The sequence below is a fragment of the Poecilia reticulata genome, chromosome 15 (genome assembly GCF_904066995.2).
Source record: "Poecilia reticulata chromosome 15, P_reticulata-male-v2, whole genome shotgun sequence".
NCBI classification, from domain to species: domain Eukaryota; kingdom Metazoa; phylum Chordata; class Actinopteri; order Cyprinodontiformes; family Poeciliidae; genus Poecilia; species Poecilia reticulata.
Genome location: NC_088844.1, coordinates 8,538,135 through 8,564,981, shown reverse-complemented (window position 1 = coordinate 8,564,981; position 26,847 = coordinate 8,538,135).

Genomic DNA, 26,847 nt, shown 5'->3' with positions numbered 1-26,847 from the left:
CATTTGTATCAGCCAATGTCATTAGGCAAAACCTTTTTGTGATAGTTTGATTCAAATATCCACACTGCAGTCCATGCTCCACCTGTAAAAATCAACTGATGAAAAGCAATATTTGCTGAGCAGGTTGGTAAAACCAAACGCTACTTTCTTTCTGTGCAATACAGCTGATTTAATTAAAATATACACCTCTTCTTGTTGTATAAGGTCATCATATTACCATCTGTGATGTAAGAAAAAAACTTTTATTTAACCTGAGATTAAATCAGTTCACGGACTGTGACTTTGATTGTGTTTTGTCTTGAGTCAAGTGGGCAGGTATGGACTCGACTGACTGTGTCATGATTTGCGGTATGAGGTGGCGAGGAAGATGCGATGAACCCAGGTTGTTGAGTGAGAATGATGATTTAATGGTGAAAAATACAAAGTCCAGGCAGCACAGAATGAGCAGAAGGCTAAGAGTTCAAATACTGCTAGCAACTGGAATCAACAAACAACTGACGGCAGAACAGACGGAAGACCAGACAGCTTGACAAGACAATTAGACAAGGACCCAACAAGGAACACAGGTGGGATTAAAGGCACAGAGGGGAATCGGGGAAACGAGACACAGCTGGGAACAATCAAGGGGTAGACAGGACAACACGGGGACTCAATAGACACAGAAACCTAAATGACTACACAGAAAAAACCAAATCCTCACAGACCGTGTCTGCCACATCAGTTTTTAATGACTGTTGTTTTTGCTTCCTTTTATAGAATGATTTCTAGACTGAAAAACTCATAACTTCACATCAAGGTTTGTCTAATCTGACGTAATCTGTTTCGTAACGTTATAACGTCAAAGATGCTATGATTAAGCACATCTGTTCCACAAATGAACAAACTTGAGTCTCTGAGAAGGTTAAGAGGGCAACCAAACAGGAAAACGTTGCATAATGTGAGCATGTCACAGAGGTTGATAGCAATACTCGTTAACAGGTTAAAGGTCAGCAGTGGCTAAACAATTTCAAAGCTCAGGCAGACACGACATTTTTTTTCCGTGAAATTCGCCGATTGCGTGAACGCGTCGGCGCGAATGAGGAAATCTGCCTTAACTAATGAGCCTGACCGCGAGCGACGAAGGCCTTCAGTGCTGCTCGGGAGGAATGCCGCTTCTGCTTCTGAGGGAGAAGCTGTGGAAAGTCATAAAATGTCATCTTAATTATGAATGAATGCACACTCAACAGAAAATTACTTCACAGTCACACACTCATAGACAGACAGTGAATACGAACACAGACGAACCCGAGCGCAGCAGAAGATGGCTGTCTGTTGTCAAACCAACACAAGATGTGCCCGGCGCACATAAAGTTTCCTGAAGCTTAAAATGAAGTCCTGTTGTGAAATGTGTGTTGGATGCATTTGGCATACAGAATTAATTTGTGGTTAACCATTTGTGACAATTGTGCTTTTTTTTTTTTTTCCAACTGTCTGAGTGTCTCATTAATGTTGCAGTTTGGAGATTTAGTTTAAGATGTTAAATCCTTTCCAATATTACGGTCTCAGCTATGCATCAATGAACACTGAGTTGTTCCTACGCAGGAATAAAATAAGTTTTGCATTCAGTAACACTACATGTCAATACTTTAGGTTATTAACTAAATCAATGTGACATGATGCTTGTGTCTAGCAACCCGACCTCTCAGTGTCCTGGTAACTTGGCATGCTTTCTACATTTTGTAATTCTTCTTTGCTTGGAATGGCAGTGTTCTCAAATAGATACTAAATAATCCTAATCGCACGGTGACAGACATGTGTCCAACCTGCATTCTTAGGCACACATTTGAAAGTCTCTATGTTACCAACTAACGCTGACTGCCCTGTAATGGTTTAAGTGTGAATCAGACCTAAAACTCAGTAAGCGAAAAAAGAAAGGTTGAACAGATTTTATGACAAAAATCAAAATGGGAGAGACGATCAGCAGCTACGCGGTGAGATTCTGTGATGAAGGGTTGATGCGTGATCTGCTAATGGTGAGCCATCTCGACTGACTGAAAGCAATTGATGCAACAGTAGAGGATTGAAGAGTCCTTTTAAGGATTCTCCCGCATGCAGAGGGGAATCCTCTGCACACTGGAAATGCCGGATGATGACGCCACGGAGCGCAGAAACTCCAGTAACAGGGCGAGTTAGGTAACGCGCACGATCAGAGCACACCGTGTCTACAATCCCCAAAGATCGGGCAATCGGTCCAGGTCAGAAAGAAATGATCCAGAGTCTGTGAGGCAGTAATCAGATTCCAGGTGTGAGGAGAAAACGTCAACTTCACAGTTCAAGCAGGGATCAGGAAGACATGATGGTCAGGAGGTAGAAAACGGGTCAGACACACGATGAGGGGCACGACCTTGAAAACACTTGAAGGCTGTGAGATTAAGAAAGACAATCCAAGTGAGCGGATGATAAACAGGTCACAAGTGGCATCAATCAGTTCTGTGAATTTCTTGTGTTTAGTCACCAATCAATCCACTGATCCTGATCTAAGTAGATTCTAGACTCAGACTCTAGATATTCACGCTTGGTGCCTCATTGCATGTTATCCCTCAGTTGCTCAAAATTCAGACACATATGTTCCTTGGTACAAATCGGTCCTAATTTGTACATGCAGTTTTGTATATTGCTGTTTAATCTTTTTTTTTTCTTATTAATTTCTGGAAAAGAGACACCGAAAACCAAACTTATTTTATAAATAAACAAAACTGTAAATTTCCATTAATAGAAAGGCTGGGTCAGCCTACACCGTAGTAGCTAGTTTTGCACCATTTGACTAAAACAACAGTGTCTGAGATCCATCTCAGGAAAGTTTGACCCTCTCCTCACTTCAGGCTGTGAGATATTTCTAGCGTGCACATCCCATTTTAACCCTTGTCTGTAGAAATGGGGTCCAATTGACCCCACACACACAACACGTGTATCATTTGCCATAGTCCTCTATGTTTGCCTCAGTCCTCGCACGCACAAGGATTAAGCTAGGCCACTTTTTGCAGATGGACTCACATTTTTCTTAATAACCCTCCTATCCACAGTAGAATTTCAAAATGGATTTTATTTTACGACGTTCTACATGCCCTTTACCAAATCTGTTTTTGCAGATGGCAAAAGTAGTAAAATGGTCATTTGCCTCACTGCTAAATCAGAAGCAGGTTCAGTAATGTGCGATCTCTTAGGTAGAAAAATCCATCCGGGCGAATTTTTAGTACTTATGTTTTTAAAATCGTAATAAAACAGGAAAACACACAATTGAGTCTGGCAAAATACGGATTTCTGAAATGGAAATTTTATAGAAACCCTGTTATGTAAAATTGTTCTTTTTTTGCTTTTAAAATATGCCTCCCTGTGAGTCGCTTTGTGCTTCATAGCCATCTTCTCTTTGTGTCATAGACCAGTCTCTCATTTTCTGTAGAATTTCCCCAGTGACTCACAAAAAAAGCAGTTTAGAGCCCCGTATTGACAGTCAGTCCTCTCAGTGATTATCACATTTGCACAGTGGTGTGTTAAAATCAATGTAGTTAGAAATTATTTATGGTGGAATCCCTAAAATAAGAAAACTTTAAAGTACCACTCTCAGATTGTCAAAAAAAAAAACAAGAAAAAAAGAAAGAAAAAAAAAGTGAAAATTGAAGCTTGAATGTGAAACTCATCATCTGGCCATGGCAGCACACTGATAGACTTGCTTACCCCTCAAAACCAAACCTGTCACCTGCGTTAGACGAATGTATGAAAAAAAAAAAGGATCAATCTCCTGCCCTCTCTGTCTCTGCTGATTTAAAAAGCGTGACATCCCACCCTGCCGTTCTTTTCTCCGCTGACCAATATTTTCCTTGCAGCTGCTGTCTCTTATCTGGCCATCATCTTTTCTCCGCTGCCTGTTTGTGATGGATATGAGCTCAGAGGTGGTCAGTGGTCTTAGGCAGAGTACACGAGACGAACACGCCAAAGACATAGATCAACACAGGAGCTCAACAGCAGAGCAATCATAGAAAACATGATTGCGAGAAAATAGCAATTCCCTTTATGGGTTTTCTCTTTGGGTAAAACGTCCAGCTGATAGATGAGGAACAGCAAGGTCAGTGAAGGACACACACAAGCGCACACACATGCACAGAGCAGCTCTAGAGAAAAACAACTGTAATGCCTTCCAGCACAAAGCATGTGGCATTTTATCGCACTTGCCTTTTGGATAGAGCTGCACAGAAGAATGAGACAAATGAGTTTGTATTTGTGAGGATTGCTGAATTCACTACGCAAAGTAATGTCTGATTATGAACTAAGCAGGCGTTAAAACAATTCAAATAAGGTTAAAAATTGTTAAACACACATGACCTTGATAAACAATTGGATTAATCAAGCTAAGGAGCCCGACCATTTTACTGCGCTGAAAATGTAATTATATCCTCTACTGTTATTTTTTTGTTTGTGTTTTTTAAGGCGTCTCTGTGTTTAGTTGGTGACTCTGATGCTCACTACTATGTTTACTCTGCTGGATCTGCTGTCTAACATAAAACCAGTCAGTTATTAAGTAAAACGGTCCAATGTTTTTGCAATGAGGTAATTTCAAATGGTATATGAAATTGATATTACATCCCAGACAAGCATTCATCAAATACAAACTTCTTAAATCATTGTAATATACGACTGATCATGCTCTGTAAATATCACATATAAATTGCTAAGAGAAAAGTCAGATAAAAAACATGCCAAAAGTTATAAGGTGACATGAAAAGTGGTTTTCTGTAAACTTTGTGGCTCCCAGCAGTAGTTGTGTCTATCAAGAAAAGCCTGAAAATGAGTCAAGACACTTCCCCAAGCTATTTGTATTATATATTTTTAAACATCATAGCTCTGATTGCTAAATGGTACAGCTCGCTGCACTAGCTCTACATGTGTGGACACTTAGATTTTCTGAACTTTTTTATGTGTCTGCTTTACTGTAAATACTTTAGAATGACCAAAAATTCTGCAGTCAATGAATTTATTGTCAAAGATGAAGAAGAGCAGCTAGAAATGAAGAGCCTTAATTTGATTAATTCCTTTACCATCATGTAGAAATGATTACTGGAAACCAAGGTCCAGAAGATTGGAATACTGAAGAAGAAAACGCAAGGATACACGGGACAGATTTTTATTACTTTTCACCAGGGCAAAGGTGCAGGAACATATTGCAATGTCCCATCTTCCCATCTCTCTATACATCTTTCAGATGTTATAAACAGACATAAGCTGCAGACAAGCTATTCTGAGGGTGAGAGTATTGAAGGCTGCTGTCAGACTGTTTATTACCTTGCAACATATGTTAGTGTATCTGAAAATGCTTCCTATCAGGTTCTAAACTCGAAAAAAAAAAAAAGAAACATATTCTGTGGAACATCAAGACCTGTTACATACATAGGCTAGAAACACTGTGCTGTGATAAAAGTGCCTCCTAACAGATTTCTTCTATTTTTGCTTTTTAAAATCAATAATTCCAACACAGCTGATAACTTGAGTTAATAAAAAGAGAAATTTTAAATTTTGATTTCAACAGTTTTAGGACAAAAATATTATTCATGCCAAACTTTTTTTTTTAATGGATCTCAATTTCACAAGCAACACCTGATTAAAGTTTGAGCCTCTAGAACAAGCTTAACAAAGCCAAGCTTATCGACTAGCATAAAGTAATTTGGGGTATCTCCAATGTAAGACTGTACTATACACACTCTCTATGAGTAACTCCAAGTTGTTAACATTAGCTACCATTAGCTTAATTTTTGGAACTCGCCTACTAGCTCAGTCACACTAAGTCTTTGATCTGTACTGCTACATGTGCAGTGTTTGTGAATAATGAATTTCTTAACACGTCCAAAAAAAGTCTGCTGCAACCTGGCTTAGCGTGAGATTGAATTTTCATGGTCCACTAACCAATGTGCTGAAAGACGAGTGTTTCTTGATAAAACCCACAAAATACACAACAGAGTGTGTGTAAAGTTTAGTCAGTGTTTTTTGCTAATTGGATTTAATGTGTTGCCTTATGATGCTCACTATAATATCTTACTTGTGCTCATCGTCATCACTTATCCGGAACTGGCTCATGATGGGCAGCAGTCCCAGCAACTCCTCAGGGAGAAGTCAACGTTCTCAGGCAAGCTGAGAGACATAGTCCCTCCAGCCGTGTCCTGGGCTGTCCCTTGTGCCTCCTCCCAGAGGGACATGTTCGAAGGGCCTTCCAGGAAAAGATGCCCAAGCAACTCCTATTAATATGGAGTAGTAGTGGCCCTATGTCTAAGGGAGGAGTGTCCAACTATGGTGCAGAGGAAGCTCATTTCATCTGCTTGTGTTGGGTATCTTGTTCTTTTGGTCATAACCTATATTTTATGACCATTGGTAGGGGTAGAAACGTAGACCAACCAGTAAATTGAGTCTTGTCTTTCATCTCAGCTCTGTCTTACCCACATCGCGCCATGCTCCTCTCACAAGAACAGCAAAATACTTGAATTCCTCCACTTGAAGGAGAAACTTCCCGTTAGCTTGGAGAGGACAAAACATAATTTTCCGATTGAGAACCATGGACTCGGACTTGAAGGAGCCGATCTCCATCCCAGGAACTTCACACTCGGCTGCGAACCACCCCAGCGGATATTGTAAGGTCCTGGCCAGAGGGAACCATGTCATCCACAAAAAGCAGAGACGAAACCTGCTGATCCCCAAACCAAAACCTCCTCCGCAATTGGCTGCATCTAGAAGTCCAGTCCATAGTAGGTATGAACAGGACCTGTGACAAAAGGCAGCCTTGTTGAAGTCCAACATCCACCGGCTGGACATGTGATTAGTGCCAACAATGCAAGCCAAACACTTGCTCCACTTGTGCAAAGGTCGGACGGTCCTTAATAAAGGATTCCAAACTCCAGACTCTTGGAATTCAGATGCTCAAATCATTTCCAGCATCTAGGCATCTGAATTGATCTGTAACAGTATGTGAAGATAACATTTACAGCTTATTTTGTTGTATTTCTCTCCATATTTTTGCTGGATATATATAGTTCCCCCACTGGAACAAGAAACTGGGCTTTTTACCTCTCCTGGCTGCATGACATCATCTCTTCCAGTATTTTTTTTGTGCGGTCAGTTTGAAGTTGCATGCACTTGTTTCGCTGCATAATGAGATCAGCATGGAAAGATGCTCTCTATGACCTGATGACTTTTAAAGGGTAGATCAGCCTAACTCCACACTTCTCAAAGGCTGATGTCACATAATTACACATACATCAAAGTTTCTTGTTTACATCTCGACTAAAAAAAATGTTCACATTTATTCCAATATTTTTACAACCATATACAACCAAGTATATTGCACACATCCATTCTCTCGTTATAAAAGCTTCTTCTATATTCATCCTCCTCACCTCTTTAGGAGAACTATCTGCATATGACAGAAATGGCTGAAGGTGATGTTTCGCAAGGAAACACACTTGCACACGTCTTCGTTCCTTCTCTCATTGCCATGTCTTCGTGATAACTCTGTATGACACCATGGGAATTGCACCAGCAGCTCTCTGATGTTGCACACACCATGTCCCATCTAAATGAGCCAAGAGGGAGCAAAAAATATCTCAGCCAACTGTCATCCTGTGAAAAACAACATTAACACACCTTCGAGCACACATGAAAGAGGCCAGCGTGTTGGTAACTCTTCATAGGAGTGTGTGCAGGATGGGTGATTAAGAACTGTTGCTAAATTCAGATTTTTAGCTTTGTTGATGTCATCGTTGTTCGTTTATCACATCGATACATCGTCATTATGTTTCTTAAGATAAACAGTACATCTATCAGTCTGCGTTAAACTGCGTTGTCCAGATGAAGAAAAAAAAATTGTCGGTACCCTTTGCACTCACTGAGGCAATGTTTTGAATACATATTGAGTTAAAATCAATTGCTTTAGTAAAATGACAGGGTAAAAACAATAAAATAAAATAAAAGGATTTGTTGTTGTTTTACCAAAATAGCTTAAAATAATTTCCTGGTATCTAAGTAACAAAACACACCCCAGATCTGCAGAAAGAAAATGATGCTTTGATTGACTTTTGATCAAATATATCAACTATTTAGGTAAATTCTTTTGTTTATCCAGCATTGGTTCAATGGGGCAATAAATCTTGGAGGGAGGAAAACCCACAATCCCTCCTAATCGAGACTCTCTAGATAATTCCTGAGTTGGTATCAAGTCCAATCTGAATGTATGTTCTATGTCTGGGTTTGGCCCCAAGTGTCCTTCTGGTGCAAAGCAACATAAGTGAGTACGTTTTAACTCTCCTCTGTTGATGACACTCTTTGCCCTATTGCTGAAGCCAAGAAATTCACCAGTTACTTAGATCCAGGATCTGTTTCTTGTGGTTGATTCATAACTCAACACCATCTATGCCTGTCAGAATGTAGAAAGAAGGCCACATCAAGAGTAATTCCCCCATTACCATTCAATCTTTGGTTTATCATGACAAACTGAAGCAAAATGCAAATGCAGTCCTGTTACTTTTAGAATGCATCCCTGCTCCAACACACCTGAATTGAATACCCTAGCTATCTCTTCAGATTTTGCAGATGCCTGGTAATTCATAAATTTGATTCAAGTAGGTTGGACCATTGATGAATTTAAAAGTTACAGGAAAACAGCCCTCAAGATCTGGAATTGGAGACCAAACTGGAGCAAGGTCCGCATTATGGTAGATGAGCCATTCAATCCAAGCATTTCCCACTCCTGTTTAATATCCCTTCTGATGAAGACACTAAAGATTCTTTAACTTTGGAAAATGCAGACCCTCACCCTGGAGAGAGAGCAATCCCTCTTTTGTCTGCTTCAGAGCCAAGGCCTGAAGAAGAAATGACTCTCATTCACACTCGGCTGCGAACAATCCCAATGCACCTTGAAGGAAATGACAAGAATATTCCAACAAAATAGATTGCATGTTAAAAACAAAGATGAAACCCAGAGGTTGCCAAAGCAGACACTCTCCTTTCCAGGACGATATTTTTGAGATCTCGTACATTAACACCATTAACAGGAATAGTGATGAGGCGCAGCCCTGATTTCAGTCGGACCCACACCAGGAACAAGTTTGACTTTGTGACGGGAATGTGAACTCCAGCTTTGGTTGCACATGGACTGATAGCACCTCAAGCACTGCGTGGGCCTGATATCTATATTGAAACCATATAGCCATTATGTTCTGTGTGTTTGTAAATGTCTGACTTTTTTAACCTCAGAGGAAGATCCTTTCCTCCCGCACCTCCAAAACATCCAAAACTCATGTAAATAAAATCCCTCCCAAAATTCCCTGGCTGCTCGTCTGATTCATTTGCATCTCTCTGTACACCCCAGGATTATAATTATGTTTATATTGCTAGACAACTTCCAAATTGTACTGTGGTTTCTTAACTTAATTAGATGGGGTTTTTTCTTGTTTACCATCTGCTTGTGTTCAGATTACTGCTACCATGAGGGTATTAAGAGTCTCTGCACCAGGAGCACTGAGTAGAGGTCTTAGTACAGGTAGCGCAAAACTCACAAGGATGAAAGTACAATGAGGTACACATGCATCTTTGACAGCTAATACAGACAATGCCTGTAGCACTGAGGGTTTGAGACAGTTTTGTATAGCAAGGCTGTCCAATGCAAGCCAAGACTCCTTTACATCTGCCTGTGGCTCACACACACACACGCACATGCATGCATTGAAGGGTGATTACAGCCACTGACAGGATGCAAGCAAAGCCCTTTTTTCTTCCTTCATTTCTCTCTCTTTTTTCCTTTGCTTCCATTTGGGCGACACTATCACCCTGAGGTGCTGAGGGTCGGTGACAGGGGGCCCCGAGCGCCGAAAGCCTGTCCGACACTGACAACTGACTGTTGACAGCGTGTCCCGAGGGCACAGCCACACTCAGACACACAACTAACACCAGCATCATTTCCTTCTTCACTTCACTGTCACTGCGTTTTCTTTTCTTTGACTTCTCTCCCCCTTCCTCCTCTACTTTTTCTTTTCCTTTCTTCACTTCTCCCCCGTTTTATTTCAGGTTTAAAGTGCTGACCCAGGAAGGTTTTCCAGAGGTTGCCGTTCCAGGCTTCCAGTCAGTCGGCCTTGAGTTCTGCTCTCTGAGCCCGGAGCTAGCCGTTTGAACCGAGGAGCTGAACTCTTCTGACTGCTGCAGAGGCCCCAGAGGTTTAATAAGACACACATTGCTGCCTTGGTTTATTGATGTGTTGAAGTTTTGCTTGAAGATATGAAAGGTCTCATGAGAAGATATATGAGTTCCTGAAGAACATTATCAGTCCAGACGGCCTACTTAAATGATATTATGAGACAGATCAAAGGTACTCCTGGAAGAAGAGAAAAAAAGCCTGCTTCTCCCACAATGACTGTATCACATATAACATTTATTTTAGCATATTTTTTTGCCTCCAAAAAGCAAGTTGGAAACCTAACGCAAGTCTAAATTGTGGAATACAGAAGCTTACACATCATACTATCTCTGAAACATTACATCAATAATACTGACATTGCTCAGCAACTGTCCATTACTTATTCATTTACTGTCCCAATACCAACACTTTTGACAGCAGTTCTTCACAGTGTGAAGTGTGAGTATAAGTAATGTTGACATTGTTTTGTTTTGTTGTGGTTGTACAGCATCCATGCCAGTTGTAAAATATAGTTACACAACAAATTATTCATACTTCTGATAGATTGGAGTTTAAGATGTTTTTTTTCATTTACCAGTTTCTTTTTCCTGACTGAGAGCAGAGGACTGTTCAGATTGTGGAAATAGGTTGTAATTGTCTGCCGATTACACCACAACTGAACCAAATATTTTATTATTTAGAGTTTTAGTGCTCATAAAACTTGCTTAAAGTTATAATCTATATAAATAAAAGACTTCCATGGCCGAGTGAATCAACTTTAGTCTTTGCAGGAAATGATGTTTTTCCATCCTAGCTGGAGAAATTATGAAGCACATCACAAGGTTAAATAAACAGCTTTTTGTTTAGAATAACCTCCCTGGAAAAATACACAGCAGATAAAATAACATATCTGCACAAAACAGCTGTTGCATTGATTAAAACGCAAATAAAACCAGTGTGCAATCATTCAAGTTTTATTCACTGGCAGGTATTTAAAAACATGTGACCACTCAGCAACTTTATGATGTATCTTCATCTGCTCTTTGACTGGACTATGAATAATTAAGATTTGCTACACTTAGACAGAGGCTGTCAAAATATAAGTTAGTGTAGCATAATGTTTAAGGAGCATAAATACTGGCATGGAGAAATGTTGAGCAGTAGGGATGACCATAAATTAAACAACTGCTTTAAATATTAATAACCAAGACCTTCCAAGGCTTTTGCATTACAAAAAGTGCTAATGGAGAGTCTTCTGCTTTATTAATGACACAAACTTTGCATAGTATTAAAACTTCCCCTCAAACTTTGGGTATAAAAATGACTCATCTTTTCTTAATATCTTCTAAAATTCAAACCGTTTGGACCAAACGAATTTGTGTACATTGTAGTGCTGCTTCGAAAAGATCCTATTCATATATTTCAATTGTGGAAAAATATTGTCAACAAACTTCCATTGCGTTTTGTCATTTATACTTTGATTTCTACAAGCTAAAATGTCAGGTATTCGAACAGATTTGTCGGACATCAACATGATGGCGACATCCTTTCTGATCCACGCCTGTCTCCTTGAATCCTGACGTTTTGCTTGATAAACACACCGACTCGCTGCAGGACTGATCAATTCACCCCATGTTGTGGGACATCTTGTACCAACCATGAGTCAGTTGATGCCGCCGCCACCGTTCTCTCCTTACTTCACTTATTCCCGGGATATTTTGGCGTAGCAAGTGTGCAAAATTGAACTTTTTGACGATCCTGTCATTTTTGTGATTGCTTGCATACAGAATTGACGCCGAGCCGCAAATTTCAACAACCTCAATATAAATGGCAGTGAAATACGCAGAGGAGAGCTGAAAAATGGAATGAATCTGTTCATCTCTCGTCGTTTTTCATTGTTGAGAATGGAGATTTTTCTCCTCCTGAGTTCCAACCCCACCTCCTCTGAGGTAACTCCTCCCTGAACTCTTCACTTCAATCCATCTTCAAAACATCTAAGCGCTGCTGCATCGCCCAAATTAAATGTTATTTACTACGAACCCAACTTCCTTGTCAAGCAACTGGGGATTTCATTATAGCTTGAGGGATAACTACAGGTGTGAATGAATTTCATAAATATAATTAGAAGCACAGTAATCTTTCACACTAGGTGTGGTCCGACAGCTAGGAGTTCTGGGAAATGATACGGTTCCTATTTTTTTTATTTAAGCCCTGTGCCGTTTCAGCTGAGGGTGGCATTGTTAAGAGAATCCGATCTGATGTCAAGACAAACCCTGCTTCCGCTGATCTGGTCTTCATTCCTGAGTAGCTGCTCATATTTGATTTTTTCCACATGAGTGTTAAAATCTATTCTTGGATGTGGCTCGGATCTGATACCGATTCAAACTGACAGCAACAAGGGGAAAGACTTGCGCACAGCAGAGCAATGACAAAACACATCACCTGTCCTGGTGCACACAACTCTTTCAGTCTTCACACAAATGCCAGCCAAGTGGATCCGTTTCCTATTTGTTATTTCTTGTGGTGTCTTGCCTCATTCGAGCTGCTAAAATGAGAGCAGGCCTTTATCACCTGGCTGTTTGAGTTTTTTTTTTTAATGGTTGTACTTTAGCTAATCAAAAAGTAACAACCTGCTAAATGACGACTTTCTGGAGGCTCGGAAGTGAGTAGGGGCTTCATTTATTATTTGTTATTTTAATAGCTTTTTTCGCTCCTGATCACAGAACGTACAACCGATTCAATAACCTGTTCAGATCAGCAGTGGTTCTCTTTAAAATAAGGCCTGACCGTATTAATTTCAATTAATGAGTTATGTATTTTTTATGCGTTTAAATGTTCATTTAACATTTTTTTTTTAATTTCTCAAATACAAAAGTTTCAAGTCGGAACCTTTGTATTTATATTTAGTATATTATATTTTCTGCTTCAAAACAACAACCTGATGGGAAGCTGTAAAAGACCATTGTTGTTTGGAAGTTGTGCCATGAGGAATCGGCCGTCATCGAAGCTGTTCAAGCCTAAAATAGCGTCTTGATGCTAAACATGTTGCAGCAGCACAGACGTCCCCGATGCTAATGTCACCGTCCACACTTCTGAAGTGGTTCTTTTTTCAAAGAAGCTACATGACTGATTATGGGTTCCTTCACATGAAAGCTGAAGAGGCATAATAACACTTTACACCAACCTAATGATTGAACAACCTAAATAACAGACTAGTATTATAAGTTGTAGTATTAGAGAAGGACTAATAGTAGAATGTCCTTCAGTTTAACTGAGAAGTATTAGTCGCTAAGGATCTCTGCCAAGTGCTGAAAAGACTTAAGTATTTCAGAAAATCAACACTCCAAAAATAGCAGGATATCATCCACCTTGCTAAGCAGGCTTTCTCTACCTTTTTTTTCTTTTCTTGATATTACATAGCTGGTTGTTTAAACCACAGGTTGAAAACTGCAGGCAATTTAAGTCCCACGCTTGTGGGTGATGAACCCCTTAAGTGCTTTCAGTCTGCCAGCGCAGTGCAGTGCAGTGCAGTGCTGCAGAGGTCTGAGCCAACAGAAGCAGTTAGCTGAGCCTTTATTTAGAAAAAGGGATTTGTTCTCCTCGTTTTAAGTATCTGGGAGAAAAGTAGCATAATAAGTCACTAATACTTCCTTCATCTTTGTCGTCTTCTTCTGTTTAGGATAACACAGAGAACCAGCTCAGCAGGCCTCGAGCTTCTGGTTTCATTATTTTTTATTCTAAGGTCATACCCACGTTCCGGTGGAGAAGCTTGTGAGACGGGGTTCAGAGTTCATGTTATGGAAAATCTGTAATAAAGCCTAAAAAATATGTGTGTTTTCTCTTGGTTCAGACAAACCTTCACACATTTATTCGTATACAAACACAAGGAACTGGATATTGCGTACATGACATAAAATCCATTTAAAATCCAAACATTTTATTTTTTTGCTAACTTGCATTTGTTGTCACAGTGTAAGCATTAAGTACTTACACTTACACTGTAAGTGTAAGAATATCCTAAAATCCATGAAGTTTTTACAATAGCAATAGCAAAACTTTAAAAGAGTCTGGACTCCTTGATTCATTATTTGGAAGTGTAGTTTGATCACTTTTCATATGTTTTTGAAAAGTTTGTTTAACATATCTACTGTACAGTAATATTCATAAATGATTAGGTAGAGATACAGTGATAAACTGTCCATTATTTGTCCAATAGTAGAAGTGAAAATGAGAGCATGTTGATCAAGGAGTTCCTCGTGTTGCTGTAAATTTATCCAGACTCAGTTTAATCCGGCAAGATCTCACACATTTCTTAAAAATCATTGCCTATTTAAATTTCTTAACTTATGCTTCAACTTTAACATCAACACTTGGAAATGTGAATCCGCTATTATGCCCCAATCCACCTCCAAAGGTAAATGCAGGTTTAATGGCTGTCCTTTTTTTTTTTCACAACAAAAGTTGCTTCTTTCCTCCATTTGAGTCGGCCACATAAGGTGTTGCATGTAGACCAGACAAAGTGCTGCGAACAAGCAGAGTGGCAACCCCAGCAGATCATTTTAATCTGAGTCCTTCCCACCTTTCTGCTCCTCGGTGCTTCCATTGTAAGCGTTCTCTGAACCGACAATCACAGTTTTCCACTGAAAAACATCTTTCCAATTTGCGACCAGTGTCAGACGTTTTCCCCGTTTTTTTTTTTCTCGTTTTTTTTGTCACTTAGAAATCTGCAGCTGTTCTGGTTTCCACCAGAAATCTTTTGCAATCCTTACGAGCAATTTCAATGTTAAAAATGTTTTTCTTGTTTCTCGGACCAGCATCCTCGGGGGAATACATGCAGGACTACATTTTTATTTATTTTGTTTTACACACGCACCCAATCACTTTCTCCTTAGTGCCGCTGTCATTTTAACTCCGTCTTGCTCTACGGATCACTAAGCTGCAGAGGCTGAAAAGCTTGGCTCAAGGGCAGGTCAATAGAAGCTATTGACTGGACTAGCAGTACGTTCACTCCACCCACTCGCATTTTCCCTGGATAGCTCAGGAAATCCAATTTCCAAGACAGCCACAAGCCTAGGAAGACAGTGAAGTGTATATTTATGGACGCTTCAATGTTGGGTTATTCAATCAGTAGTCTGGACATCCAAGATGGATGTCGCCATGGCTGTTTCTGGGGCAACAGTGATTGTGGCTTTTTAACTTAAAAGAAGCTGGAAAAAACAACAACTCTAGACTGGGATGAAGAGTTGGCTTCCAGAGGGACAACCCTAAATGAACAGAGAAATCTACAAGAAAATGGTTTATACCAAAGCCTGTTTTCATCTTAGAGTGTCCCAGTCAAAGTTCTGACCTCATATTAATATTAATCCCTTAACGTTCAATGCTGGGGCCAAATGCATGTATTAATTTCTTCCACTTCACAAATCTGCAGTCCCTCATGTTGGACTATCTCAGAAAGTGCTGATTACATCAAAGTTTGAGGTTGTGTTATGGATAAATGCAAAAACGTTGAGGCGATTTGAATGTTTTTGCAAGGTATTGAATGTGAAAGGCACTGCTCCTAAATCACATGAAACGAAGGAGGGTTCTTTTACCAATGACCATAATCCTTTGCGGTCTTTAGTGTGAGGAGAAAGGCTGTTATACAGACCAAGTGCAGGTGAAATAAGGTGGGAGGTGAGATTTAAAACAAAATGAAAACAAACACGTGTGGGCAATTATGCAGATTAGAAGCAGGCGTTCAAACATACAGCATCTAAATGTAAGTGATATTCATATGTAAAGCATTTATGGCCATCATGGTGGGTGGAAAAATATTTTTAGATAAATTAAAGTGGTGTTTTTTTATATTTCAGCCAGATGAACAACTGTGAGGTTTGTTTAGCATTTCTTTGTTCTTATCCTGTGTACACCTGCTAAAATCAATAAATAATAATTCATTATTTAGTTTTATTATTTTCCGTTGTGAAGAAGTTGTCTTGACTCACTGTTTTTGAAGCAGCCAATCAGACGTCAGAGTCCGAGTTTTCATCTGATAACACAGATGGAGCAGTTTTTTGTATCATCCCTTAAGTAAAATAAATAAAATATAAAACAAGGAGCTCCGTTCTTATTGTGTATTTTTATCTGAGCCAAATATGAAGAAAATAGAGGAAAACATTTTGAAGTGTAACCTTGTTAGATTATACTGAAATAAAAAAGATATGAAAAGAACCAAAATGTCTACTGAGAGTCAGACACAGCTTGACGATAAAGAAGCTCTGCATGTTGCAGTCGGTTTGTTGTCATAATCTCACCAACTCCCACATCACTTTCCAGCTCCTTGCTCGTTCCCTCCCCTCCCTCTGCTCTGCTAGCTGGTCTTTATCTCGCCAGCACACCTGCAGCTCACGTTTGCAGAGAGAGAGAGAAAAAAATACATATGAAAGTTGTTGAAATTGTGGCAAAATCCCAAGATCTATGCTCTTTCATTCAACCTTTCTAGGTCCTCTTTTCCCTGAGGGAGGGAGCAGCTAAAATATTTAGCATGTTCTTTTATTTACCCTTTCCCTTGTTTAAAAAGTAAAAGACACTTCTACAAAACCACAGCAAAAACACACTGGATCTCTGAGGGTCAGAGTCAGCAGGTTTCCAGAACAGATTTTCTTTTAAAAATAAACTGAATTGAATTCTGCTCCATAGTGTCGTGTTTTTAAATATTTCTCCTTAGGGTAGATTCTTCATAAAATGACTGTAGTGGAAAGCTAACATTTTCCAAAAATGAATAAATAAATTTGTCCTCCTCTGTCCATGTGGTTGCCATGGCGCCGCAACTTCCCCTCACGCTAGCTTTCTGTAGAGCTAGCACCTCTTAAAGATTTAAATAAACTAATGACATCTTCAGCACATATACATGAAGGAAAAATATTTACTTAATTCAACATAGGATAACATATTTATTTATTAGGATAAATACATGCCACGTTTTACCAAAAAATCTTCACGTTTTGGCTTTGGCTTTCCATCCGGGCTGCAGTCCAAATTGTTGACGGCATTTTACGCCGCCCATTAACGTGACGTTTTTTTTTTTAATTGAAACTCCAAGTGTTGTGGGCCGAACCTTTCTTTAGCATTTGAGATTATACAAAAGTAATTCATTTCCATTCATGGCCGCTCATCTCCAGTGCTGACCGTGTGTGCAGCAGTGTGGACGCGCCTGTTAGGGACGTCCGGGAAAGAGGATTGGAGACGGCTTTCCCCGACGGGTAGTTCAATTACGTAACTCTTTAGTTATGTAGTTTAACTTAGGCTACATATTTTCTTCTCTCTGTTTCAAATTCAACTCAAAAATACTTTATTGATTCCAAAGGGAAATGAAATAAAATGCTGGTAGTGTACAGAGAGTTGGAACAGCCTGTTCTCACCACTACGGTGCAGCACATGAGGCTGAAGATGGTTAATTCACAGTCAGAGCTTTTTATGGAGGGGAACTCCAGTTTCCTCCCACAGTCCAAAAACATGACTGTCAGGTTAATTGGTCTGTCTAAATCGTCCCTAGGTGTGAGTGTGTGGGTGCATGGTTGTTTGTCCTGTGTGTCTCTGTGTTGCCCTGCGACAGACTGGCGACCTGTCCAGGGTGACCCCACCTCTCACCCGGAACATTAGCTGGAGATGGGCACCAGCACCTCCTGACCCCACTAAGGGACAAGGGTGTAAGAAAATTTTATGCAGCCCTATGCTGCATGTGTGTGTTTGTTTTCACCCTTGTGTAACAGTCTTTTTGTAATCAAGGCATACAAAGTAAGAATATGTTCTACTTACATACATTAAAAGATTATCTGAGTGTTTGATGTAGTTTCTTCTAGAGGCCGGGGGTCTGACTGGCATTTATGGTACCGACTAATATTAGGAAAGATCCAGGGACTACATTGCAGTCTGACCTCACAAAGACAGATATTCAAACTGGTGAGTGTGAGTTTTCAGACTGACCGGAAACATTACCGAGACGTCCACTGTGATTAGCACTTGTGTAAATGTCAACCTTGTTTTCTAGTGCCGATAATGAACAAAGCTGTGCGAGGGCAGACATACAGAGCAGGGGAAGGTGAGGAAACTGGGGGAAAAAAAAAAGACAGAAAAGCAGAGATTAAAAAAACAAAAGAGCAAAGACAGAAAAATTTGTAGTGGAGAATTACTAATCAGCAAGATGAAATGCTGATTGAAATGCAGAAAAAGCTGGTGATAAAGTGAACAGAAGAAGATAATGATAGCAAGGCAAAGATTAAACTACAGCCAGAAAGAAAGGCTGTAAAAACAAGAAGGAATGAAGGATTTTGCTATTTTGACCGCCTCCAAATGAACATGAATCAACATGTTTATTTAAGATTTAAGATCAGCTAGTCCTCATATTTATAATAACTCCCATGGTTCCTTTCCAGATTTAACCTAAAAAAACATATCAAGGCTTTTAACCACATTTAGACACCAACAGACATTTCTTTCCATTTCCATTTTAATATCCAGGTTATATGAACGCCATTATTACAATTTTTGGTTATTTCACAAAACTTTGCTTTGGTTTTCTATTTGTACTGATAATGTCTGGTTTAGTTCATCCAATAGTGATTCTTACAATGTTATACTTGTATTCACTCAATTTCCATTCTTTCACTAATGTATTCACAATACGCAAGCCATTAACGTGCTTTTAACCAGGGCTTTAAATGAATCATTGAATAATTCAGGTTCCTTGATTACTAAAAATCCTCGAGGCCAATGATCAGCTTACAAACTTTGTTACAGTAACTTTGTCTGCGTTGATAAATAATTTACGTCTAAACTTTTCAACTTTTTCGGAAGATTATTTGTGTTGCACGACAACGCTTTCATGTCAGCCGACACCTGCGATGTTGACGAGTGTATGCTGACCGCCATTTTTGGCTAGGGCGGGAAACGTAAAGTACCAAACAGAAGCGAGCAGAAAATGACAGAGACAGTCAAAAGTGTGGAAACATTTTAAACTAAACCAAAAAGACAATACTGCACGGCGCATGCACTGGAAAACAGAGTTGGCTTTCCACAGCAGCACATCCTCGTGTCATGACTTGCGGTGAAGGTGGTGAGGCAGACGCAGTGACCCAGGTTGAAATGAAAAAAATGATTTTAATGATGAAGTCAGAAATACAAGGTCCAAAATCCAGGCAGCACAGAATGAGTGGGAGGCTAAAAGCTCATCTACTGGTTTAAACAAATGATAACTGACAGCAGTCTAGACAAGGAACACAGGTGGGTTTAAATAGACAGGGAGACAATCAGGGGAAACGAGGAACAGCTGTACTCCATCAAGGGGTAGATGGGACAACACAGAGACTCAACAGAGCACAGAAACCTAAATAAACACAGAAAAAACCAAATCCTTACGCCTCGATGTTGCAGTAGTCATCCGTAGTTGCCGTACTGTTTATGCTTTGCAAAATATATTTAGCTGAATGTGTGACAGTCATGTTGCAGATGCACAAGGAGGCATGTTTTGGCTAACGTTGCATGTCCTGACTAATCAGTGGCTTCCTGGCACCTGGGTATTATGTAGGTGTATGTAAGCTGTCAAAAAACAAAACAAAAAAAACACTATATGCAGCACTGAGTTGGGTTAGTTACAGATAGTAGGGCTGAATCAATCTGTCACACAGAAGTGCAACTGAAAATAAGGTTTGACATTACCTTATTGCATTATGAGCAAAAATTAAAAAGATAAATGAAACGGGTGTTGCAAAAGTATTCTTTTTTGTTTATTTTTAACGCACATAAAATAACCTTAACTGGCTTTACAGAACCTGACTTTTTTTTTTCTTTTTGTCAGATTACTCAATTAATCACCAAAATAATCAATAGAATGCTCAGTAGGTAAAATAATTGTTAGCTCTGTCTGTACCTGTGGCTGGTTATTTTACTGCTGCACCTTCGTCTCCCTCCTCTCTTCTTCTCCGTCTCTTCACCTTCTGTCTGATCTGATCTTCTCTGTCCTTTGCTCTGCTCATTTCCAGCCACCATTTTAATGTCTTTTCTTTCATTCTTTCCTTTTTTGGTGCGATCGATGAGACGCAATCTGCAGGTTTGCGCCTCGGTTGGCTTTCTCTTCAGCTCGTGCCATTGCGTTTTTTTGTATCCTGTTTTTCTTGTGGATTTGGGCTTCTGGAACAACACAGCAATTATTACTTCTTGTACTGAATTGGCTCCGTCATGCATCATGTTGACAAGCAGTTCTTTGTTATGCAGTTTATTGAGTTTTGCTACCAGCACGCAGAAAATCCTTGCTTTCACCACAGTGGCGTCTCTTCAGAGCAGAAACTGTGAAAAAGTTTCTGCAAGGCATCAATTGGCCAATCATTTGTGTACTGCAGAGAGACTACTGGGAAATTTGCCGTTTTGATTTGGTTTTATCACTGTGGTGCTAAATGATAATGACAGAGACAGTGAAGAAAAAAAAAACCAGAAAAAAACAGCAGATCAAAATAAAAATTCCCATTCTTCTGTAGAAAATTGTTAGGTATTTTCTGATACCTACATGGAAAAAGAGAACCACAGACAACGTATATGAGTTTTTAGCCAAGCATCTGCAGAAGGAGAAGACACGGTGAGCTGCTCTTACGAGCCGTTCACAGAGCGTTCTGCCAATCTTTGGGTAGAGCTTGTCTTTTATTATCAAACTTCAAAGTGGGAGGATAGGCAAGATAGACAGCAGAGGAAACAGCTGAGGTCGTAAAACATTTTACCTAAACACAGCAAAGGTCGTAAAACAATTTAACATCTGTCCCATGATCTGAGCCCGGTTCAAATCTCGGTCAAACTGTTTCACATGAAGATAACAGGCAGCTGTGACTTCCAGGTCAGTTCACACATACAGTTTAAAGAGGAGAACACTTTAACCTGAACAACAAAATGATAATACCAAAAAATCCCTATCAAAAATGTATCCTCATTTTTTTTTTACAGATCACAAAATACAACTTGTCTTTTCTCTGACGTGAAAGACATCACTGATATAGAAAATAATTAACTCTGAGTCTTTTTTCCATGGTTACAACGTCCAGATAAAATAACGTCAGTGGAACAAATTAGTCCTTTGGCATGCTGTATTCAGTGATCGAGAAAAAAAAATCTAATTTTTAAGTTTCAAACAAGCAGTAGCAGGTTAAACCCTGTCAGGTAAAAAATCAAGTTATCAGCTGATTTCTTGGCCTGTCTCCATTAGAGGGGGTGTGTTATGTAAAAAAATCTACTTTTTTTTGCTTTGTAATGTCATAATGTTAATCCCTCATCAAAAAATGCCCGGCGTGTTGAGATTCAGTGGAGAATATTAAACTGAGAGCAACTCGTCCCCATCTCAGTGTGTGGCGAGTCACTATTCGGAAACTAAAATGTCATTTTATTATCTCTGTCATGATTTGGTTTGTGAAGAACCCAAAGCCAGAGACTTGTGTGGCAGAAACAAGACACTTCAATATAATAAGAAGATGACTTGCAGGGCTGACACGAAGGAAACAGGAAACGGTGGACAGCAAACAGTGGACCATGTAAATGCAGGGAAGAAACAGAGAGGCTTCAACACTGACCAGTGCTAACCATTTTTCAGTAGCAAACTGGTTAGCACCACTTTGTTAGCATGGAGAATGGATAATTCTCCACAATAGTAAGCTTTAGTTCTGCTCCTAAGTTTTTGATGAATGAGGTTGAAAAAGATTAACACCAAAATAGAGCTGGTTCATTTCTCCTGCTGCCTTTAAGAGTTAGCAGGACCAAACAGCGTCAATCAACAGTTGGTAATCCTGTTTGTTGGCCTCTGTCTAAGCTAACAAGAGGGCGTTCCCCAACGTGTCACATCCTTTAACTTTAGCTTTGAGGGCGTTTCCTAGCATGTCATTTCCTTTAGCTTTAGCTTTAGCTTTGTAACTAGCTAAAAGAGATAAAAGAAAAACACAGAATAATTTATTCTCAAGGTAAGGTAAGGTAATTTTATTTATATAGAACAAGCCAATACAAAGTGCTCAACACTATAGTTCATGTGTTTTGAAGCAAAGGCCCTTAAATCCTTTGGGTTCTTTAAGTTTTGTTTTTAAAAAATAAAATGAAATGTAACCTTTAGGTTGTGATGCTGATGCTAAATTGAGTCAGCATTTTTTTTTTTTTCAAAATCCTTACAGGTTGCACTCACAGTTAAAAGGGACAAATCCTAAGATTGTAGGGCTAGGCTGAGACAGCAGTATTGCAGAGTTGTTTCTTCCCGTTCTTTTGTGATTAAATATTAATGTGCGACTTTTCAGATGACAGCATAAACAGGTTTTGTCACTGAAGGACTGCTGACGGTAAGCGAGACAACATGCCTTTTTTTTTTTTCTTATGGATGAATTCAGAGTTAAAACCTTTTCCTTGGCTGCTGTTCTTAAAGAAACCCAGGGCTACTAAATAGCATATAAGGAGAAAGAGAAGGAGAATAAGAAGGACAAGAGAGAAGCCCAGGGCAATTCTATTTTTTTAGCACAACCCCTTCAAATCCCCAAAAATAGTTTGCTTATTTTAGACTGCCCCCGATACCAGAAGGGTGGCTGCAGGTGTGAGGGACACAGTTTTAGACTTGCCTGTTCCTGAATAAAGTCACACCATGTAATAAAGTAAGGAACAGAAAATAAAAAAAACATGCTACAGGCATTTCAAATGTCATGCTCACTTAAAAAAAGTACATGCAAGTCACGGTGAGTGTACAGAGTCTGTTTATTGGGCTGCAGGGGCTGTGTGTGTGTATGGGTATGTGTGTGTACGTGCAAATTTGTCACCTGGAAGTGCAGAGTTGTGACATGGTGGGAAGGGCAGAAAGCCTGCAACATTCAGGGCTCAAGAGCAGCAAAAGGACAGGTAGCTTTGTCTCCTGAAGGCACCAGCACTGTCAGGCCATTGAACACAGCGCAAAGGAAGGTCTGCTGCCACAGATGCTAGTAGCAGCTCTCAAAGAGGAAGTGGGAGAGACACGGGGCAACAAACTCCCAAACCATCCAGAGCTATGTTCATCTAAAATGTTTCTATGAGTGCAGGTGTGCCTAACGAGCATTAAAATTGGAGTTATAGCTGAGGAAAAGGAAATTCTAGATATTTATCATGCTGCAGTGAAGGAACTTTCATCAGCGCATACAAAACATCTGCGTGGTGTAGCATAAAACGGATTGATTTTAATGATGTATCATTGTCTCAACATTTGAAAAGCAGCAGCATAGATTAGATAGCAGGGTGAATATTTGGGGGTACTAATAGTTGTAATACCCACAGCACAGAATTATTATTCTAATTTCTTTTTCTTACATTTCCTAAAATAAAATAAGACTGTGCATGCTACAGTGCCGTTTTTGTATTTATTCTTTGCATGTTTCAGGTTGCAGTTTGAAGATCCAAACTTCTTTCTGGTCCCATTACCTGAGACTCACCTGATTCTGGATCTCCTCTGAATCCCTGCTCTTCCACAGTCGTCCACCTCTAGTCGTTCTCTGTCTGCCCGCTATCAAACGCACTGGAAAAGAAGGAGATAAGAACTGCACTCCATTCATCCGCTCCAGCACGTACCTCCACAAATTCTGCTCCTCCCGTCTACCAAGACCGTAAAACGGAAATATCAGAACAAACATCATTCCAGCTTCTCTTCTGCATCCTCCTCCTCCTCAGTGCTAAACAGTTTACGTTTCTCTCTGCAGATCGCGTTGCTGATCCTGCTGAGAACCGGACTCGTCTTGTTGCACTTTCTTACTTTTGTATGCGTTCAATACTTTACACGTCCTTTATCCTGGAACGGGTCAAGAAAATACCTGACATCATGTCAAGTACCAGGTGTGTAGGCGTTGGACAAGACGTGCCTTAAAACTAAAGGCTCACTGGCAATAATAATGTGATGAGGGTGAGAATCTGATCTCACTCTTGGTGTTGCGCAAACATCTGTATGGCCATTCAAACACGATAAAGACAACGATCAACAAATCTTCTACTCTTAGCTTGAGTTCAAGTAAATTATGTTATGCTCACTAAGCCACAAAAGTACTAAGACAGCCCCGCAGAGTTGTTCTTTCACCAAAAAAGCTTCCTGTAATCCATCTACAGTTTGCTCAACGTCGCTGTGTGCTGTGATGTCAAGAACCAAAGCATTAGAAATACATTCCTTCAGCCAGCTGGTTGTAGGGAGGGCTTTCTGTGTATTTGACTTGCTTCCGGCACATATGCCCTCTAATCCTGTTAAGATTTTCTTTCTGAGGTGTTTGAATGCTAGTAGAACACCTGAGAAGCTTTCTCGCCTTTTCTTCAAGGCACTATCTTAAATATCCGGGTCGTTTGCTGACCTGCATTAGAAAAACTGCTTTGATGATGGCCGCCAGTCCCGTGACACGAAAGGGAGAAAAAAACATGCTTGCACAGGTGGCAAATGTAAATTTTTTCCATTCTAACATTTCTAAAAGTGTGTTCTAAAAGTCAATTTAAGGTTTACAGAGACAGAGGACACTCCCGCTGACCCTTGACCTTGTGGTTTATGCAGCTCTATAAAACATCAGAGGTCGACTTGAAGTCTTATAAATGGTATTTATGTTTGCGTCGAGTTCGAGCCACACACGCTCAAACCAAACCTTGGTTTTCACGCTTTGTATTTAGATGTAGTTAAATGGCCCAATTGAAGGGGCTGTCAGCTTAAAGTTACAGCCTGCTGAGATGATCTTTTTATGTCTGGACCTAAATATATAGCTGGCTGACTGTAGAGCAGCTGCGTGTCTTGGCAGATTTTCTTCGAGGGTAAGACAAAGGAATGAGTGAGCAGCGTGTGTGTGTGTGTGTGTGTGTGTGTGTGTGTGGGGGGGGAGTATTTAAGGACATGACACACAGCAGGCTGGTCTCCCCCCCACCCCCGCCACAGCTGATGCCTGATACTCTGTCATTTCACCTCTTACAGTTTCACCCTGTTGACATTTCAGACTAATCCAGTTCGGCAGACCGATCACTGCTGCCCTGCAGAAACTTCATCGGTCTTCAAAGACATTTCATAAAGAACCAACAGATTTCTCTCATTGAACTCCAACATTTGGCTTCTACTTTTTTTTTTACAGCTAAGCTTAAACATCATAACAAAGCTGCACCTGTCCCAGTCCAGTCACCATACCTCTTGACACTTGACTTGGCCCATGCGACACGAAGAAAAAGTGTGTGCCACTAGGGGCTGATGACGGTCAGCTTTCAGAGGCCATAACCACCAACCACCAGCATCATGGAGACAACACACCAAATAAAAATAGCATTCAGGCCGCACTCTGAAAAACAGAAAAATGGAAAAGTCATGACGTGTTTCCCAGACGTTGTAAAGCTAAACCAAGTAAAACTGGCTATACCAGACACAGATTTTTTTTTTTTAAGACATCGCCTTACGTAAAAATAGGCTGGTGGCAATAAAAGGGACATGTTTTGGCCAAATGTTAACAACGAGACAGTTATCTACACAGCCGTGTTCTTTAAACCTGCCTCAACAGATGATTGGTAGTGTTGCACAGGTTAGCACTGCTAAGTCCCATCAAAGTTCAAGTCTGTAACATTTACTTACTGTTCAGTTCAACTTTGTATAACTCACAACAGCCAAGACATGCTAATTGGTATTTATGATTTGGTCACAGTTATACAATTTTCAAATGTAGTTTGTAGCACAATTAAGCCTGCTAAAAAAACAAACAAAAAAAATGAAACATAGTTGGCACAATTGTACCAGCTGTAGCAACCAATAATTTCAGGACACTCTTGTGAAAGAGATCCTGATTAAATAAAGATTTAACATGTGAATGGCCAATAACAAATTATACAATATAAATATTAGCAAAAAAATAATTATTTGGGCGTTTAAAAATGTTATGAACCCAGTTTCATAATAATTTGCCTAAAATGTATTTAAGTTTTTGGGCCAGCGCCATACTAGTATTTTGCAAGTAACACAACATTGCATGAATAGAAATGAATTTCTCAAATATGAGCCAGCTTTTGCCAGAATTTGTGGTGCAGAAATAGAAATATTCTTTGTTGCGCTGCTGAAAAAGCTAATAAACAGTGGGGAGATCCAGGTGTACCAGCAGCAAGTTAAAGGTAAAGCAAACACATTCACACAAAGGCAAAAAACTATAAAAACAGAAATGCAGGAAAAAAAAATAGACTGTACAGTAAAGCTATATTTTCAATAGAAAAAAATTCTCATAATTCTGCACAGTTGTTAAGAATAGCACAATTTGTACAGATTTTGCCAAAAACAAAAAAAAACCAGGCTATTTAAAAGACATTTTAAAATTTGCAGACAACAGTAGATATTAGAGACTATTTGAGTTTGTTGGGAGCAGTGATGATTATAAATTATTTGTGATGACACTTCTTTGTGAAACTAGTCTGTCACTGAAGGAGTGTGTGTGGGGTGGAGGTGTGGGTGCGCGTGTGTGTGTGCTAGTGACTCAGCGTTCTTTGTAAATGTTCCTTTTGGCAAGATTGCTCACTTCCATCCCATCCTCCAGTCAATATAGATGTATCAGTATTGTGTGTGTGCTTGTGTGTGCAAGTGTGTGTGTCCATGTAAATATATTAGAGCCTCCTTCCACACATTATATATATATAGAGAGCAGTTCAGCAGTTTTCAA